This window comes from Cibotium barometz, chromosome 50, assembly GCF_041138505.1.
Source record: "Cibotium barometz isolate CiBa-2024 chromosome 50, ASM4113850v1, whole genome shotgun sequence".
NCBI lineage: Eukaryota > Viridiplantae > Streptophyta > Polypodiopsida > Cyatheales > Cibotiaceae > Cibotium > Cibotium barometz.
Window position 1 is genome coordinate 24,393,846 of NC_141095.1, and position 4,521 is coordinate 24,398,366.

Here is a 4,521-nt window from a genome sequence, read left to right on the forward strand (position 1 = left end):
TATGGGTTGTTCAAACTTTTGATTTGAAACATGTGTAAGGTAGCATGTAGTTGCAATGTGCATTGCTTGAACATATGTAATATTGTAATATTTGTGTTACTAGTAATAAATTCGTTTTTAACTCTTTTTAAATTCTTTGTTTATTATGTTTTTATTGTCATGATTAATAGGTCAATTTTACATAATGTTTTATGTTTTGAGTGCCAATTTCGTACACCCTTTCATGTGGGTTGGTGGTAGTGTAGTGCCTTTAAAAGGTCCATTGAAAGCCCATCCTCTCTTTAAGCACCGACCAATGCACATTTTTTAAAAACCAATTAAAAAAGACACCTCAATCTACCTGATTCTAGCTCTCAAAATGTATACTACATTCCGATTACATAACTTAAAGATATGATAAATGAATCCTTAAAATAAAGACCATGAAAAAACGCGTAAGCTTTTTCATAGTTCTAGCCGGCATCCCTAGGTCACTAGTGGAGTGGATAGGGCGTTCCTTCGAAAAAGAACCCAAGCTCTTGCCGTCACCAACCGATAGACGTAACGACTTGGAGTTGGGCACCATTGTGGTGAAGTGAATGCTTTGTGGTTGGGTGGGGTACAAGTAGTAGGTGACAACCCCTCATATAACACACTCTTTAAGCGCTTATAAAAAAAAAACTAACCAGTAAAAATTACAATAAGTTGCCTTTTTTTTTTCGAAGACGATCAGTGACTACGTTCCAAAAAATTGGCTGGGCCGCCCGGCTCTAGCTGGCCTTGCAATTTGAGACTTGACACCAAGAGTCCGGACAGCCGAAGCTTATAGCCACTGGACACCCTCGGGTCTTTTTGGAGACTCATTGCACGAGTGGGCATTAAAATGGAGTAGCGATAATGGAGTGGGCATTAAAATGGAGTAGCGATACTGCTAATTGTATCGCTCGTGCTTTGGAAAAGGTCAAAGGAAATTACAAGAAGCAAGTTTGCAGAACTTTGCAGCTATATAAGAAACAATCGCAATCTTATAAGGGAGTGGGTGTTGTAAGGGAGAGACGCTGATAGAATCAAGGGCGGAAGTGCCGTTAAGGTAGAGGGATCCTGTCATTGGCGCCCGCCATTCCCATGAGGGAGATAAGCTTCTCGGTCATGGTTTTGGCAGCAGCTGCTGTACTTCTCCTCCTCATCGCACCTGATGAGCACGGAACGATTGGCGGCGCAGATGCAGCGCCCATCGCCACACCTGACCTTCGCCGGTGCGAGCATGCCACCGCAACCTCGCCGAATCCTAACGTCACGACCAAGCAAACGCTCAACTGCTGCTTGCCTTGGCGTAACCTCCAGGTGGTGGACTTTTCGTTCGAGCGGTACCCGCTGCTGAAGAAGCGAGTAAGGAGGCCAGCACACAGGGCGAGTGCCGACTACATTAGGAAGTACAACAAGGTCTACAAGCTCATGAAGAATCTGCCTAAAGACGATCCGCGGAGCTTTGCAGTACAAGCCAACATACACTGCGCCTTCTGCAATGGGGCATACAAGAGCGGGACACCAACATAACGCTGCAGGTGCACTTCTCTTGGTTGTTCTTGCCGTGGCACCTCTGGTACCTCTACTTCCATGAGCGGATCCTGGGCAGCCTTATAGGCGACCCTGGCTTTGCCCTCCTGTACTGGAACTGGGACAACCAAGCGGATGGCATTGGCAACACTATGCCTCGTTTCTTCGCCAAGAAAGGCACCGCTGTGTTTGATGCCAAACGCAACCGCAAGCACCTGCCCGCCACTCAGTTTGTCCGGCTCAATGTGGGTTCCAATGAGACCACAACTGCAAGCCCCCACGACATCCTCAGTGAGAACCTCAACGTCATGTATCAGTCCGTGGTCACCGCATCCACGGCAGATATGTTCATGGGAGGCCCATACAGGTAAACCTTGCTCTACCCATTCACTACTTTTGCATCAGGCTTCGGTGTTGCCAAGCTCATCGATATTACTGATGTGCAGGAAAGGGAGCGACCTGTCGAGCTCTTCCGTCGCAAACGCCCCTCTTGGCGGAGCGCTGGAGATGAACGCCCACAGCGGCATCCACTTCTGGACAGGCGACCCCGGCAGAAAGCTTCGCGCGGACATGGGCGTATTCACAACGGCGTCCAGGGATCCCATCTTCTACGCTCACCACAGTAACGTGGACAGGCTCTGGGAGGTGTGGAGGTCCATCCCGGGCGGGCGTCGGGCGGAGCCTATGGACGCGGACTTTTTAGATGCCGAGTTCTTCTTCTACGACGAGAACCAGAACCTCGTCAAGGTGAAAGCCAAGGACGCCCTCGACAACGAGAATCTGGGTATCACCTACGAGCACATGAGGGAAGGCGACGACATGTGGCTTAACTTCTCACCTCAGCCCTCCCCCACTAACACCGGTAGCCAAGTACCCTATGCAAGAGCCCATGGTGTGCAAGAGATGAACCCCGCATCTGAGCAGAATAGCTATGAGCCCATAAACCTAGGCTCCACCTTCATCGCCCTTGTCAAGCGGCCGTCAGAGAAGAAGCCCAAGGAACTTGAAGAAGTTCTCGTCATCCAAGGGTTGGAGGTCACCCGGGAAGCCTATGTGCACCTCAAGGTGTTCGTCAACAAGCCCAAAGCAAGTCCCACCACTCCCATCTATACTGCTGAATACGTGGGATCCTCCAACTTCGTGCCATCCCCTGGCACCTCCAAGCACCTGTTTACCAACAGCGTGCTTGAAATTGGAGACAACCTCAAGCGGCTGGGGATCGAGGATGACGAGTGGGTGGTGATCACCATCTTAGTGGACTCTGAGACCTCCGGTTCAGGCAGTGTGACCATCCAAGGCATGAAGATTGAGTATCGATAAATAAAACCAACTTGCAAGACAAACTATGTTGTTTCGAGTCATATGGTGTTTGATGTATGTGTTCGAGTAATTCTGTGTATGAACTTGAGTTATTACAAACCATACAAAGGTGTGGGACGTGCATCCTCTCAAATCATTCCTTCAGTGATGTACAAGAATTTAGATGTGTGCAGTGTTTAAGTTCAATGTTCTAGCCTTTTTCCTTAAACATTAAATAAACTGGCCTTTCTTTTAGTGACGTACAAAATGTGTTTTAATTCAGTATTACATATTGAAAGCAATAAAGGAGAACAACCCTCTATAGTGTCCTCTATTCTCTCATTGGAAGATAACAACTTAGTCACATACACATGCACTCTCTCAACACAAACGAAAAACCTGGAAAGAAAACTAAAGAGAGGGAACATCTGGAGGAGAGGGAGAAGAGCAAAGTTGTTGATGAGCAAACAATTTTGAGAGAAGCTCTTAATGTGTTGTTTTTTCACGGACACACACCCTATGTAACCACACTCATCCTTCTTGACAAGAAACAAACTCACCCAAACTGAAAACACAAAACAACTGTTTCTCACTCTCTCTTTTCAAAAAAAAACTTTGATTTGAGTAGATAAAATGATCATGGATATATCTTCTATAGCAAAGGGAATACAAAATGTAATGAAGCAACACCTTTAGATTCGGTATAGGACCTTGGTCATGGGCTCTAGTATAAAAGGGGGCTCATGGACTATCATTTTACCTTTCTTGACCTTTTGAGACCTCTTGATATCATTGGACATCAGTCATCATGACTCTTGGAGCCTCATGCCTTTCAATCTAGGCTTATGGAAGGTTGTTTCCATCCTTTGGTGAAAGGCTAAATCACTTAGGCATTATGCATGATTTCTTGCTAATTGCATGATTAATCATGTAAGGTCCCTGTCCCCACCGCGCAATGAATTCATGGCCGCTAGCAGCGGAAGTAGCACTTCATGCGTGGGCCAGGGTCCCTCACTCGGGGCCTCGCCCACGGATATTCGGACAAGAGACTAATCCATCGGTTCTTCCAGAACCGAACTCGAAAAAACTTTCCTTGCCCGGAAAGCACGGGCGATTCCTCCAGGATAATTTTTCTCTAACGTAGTAAAAAATTCTTAACTAACTGAACTGATCTGACCAAACCCATAAGTCCCATAGTTAGATCAGGGAAAGATTGCACTTGGATCATAGAGACCAACACTTTTTTCCTCATTGAGAGACATAGCCGTTGATTCTTTTCTATAGAACAATTTTTGTCCGGGATTTACTTCATCTATCGTACCATAACAGAATTGAGTCTCAATTTAGGGATCCATCAGTCTCATCCAGTCTCGTGGATTAGCTAACCGCTGTAGTGATGGGATCCAAATAAGAATTTGGTTAGGTTTTGTCTCGGATATGAGGAAAAAGAGTTCCCAAGCCCCCTAGCTGGATATTCATGCAAACTTAAAACTAGTCACACCACTTACACACCCAATATGAAATTGCCTTTTTCACAGATTCAGCTGTCTTTAAAACAATCATTTAATGAAATCATAGTCACACTGATCATAATCCTGCAGAAATTTTTGGTTGAATTCTAATTTTCAATCATTCCTTCCTCAGTGTACCTATGGTATCATTGGCAACCAGAACGCTCACCACCTA

The 4,521-nt window shown here is 45.8% G+C and overlaps 1 pseudogene across 1 annotated transcript; it reads left to right on the forward strand.

The window, feature by feature from the left end:
• Positions 1–1,061: 1,061 nt before the first annotated feature.
• On the forward strand, positions 1,062–3,075 carry LOC147609966 (polyphenol oxidase I, chloroplastic-like; annotated as a pseudogene). The gene is made up of 2 exons (XR_015264168.1): positions 1,062–1,903; positions 1,983–3,075. The product of XR_015264168.1 is annotated as a polyphenol oxidase I, chloroplastic-like (transcript).
• The last annotated feature ends 1,446 nt before the right edge of the window (positions 3,076–4,521 follow it).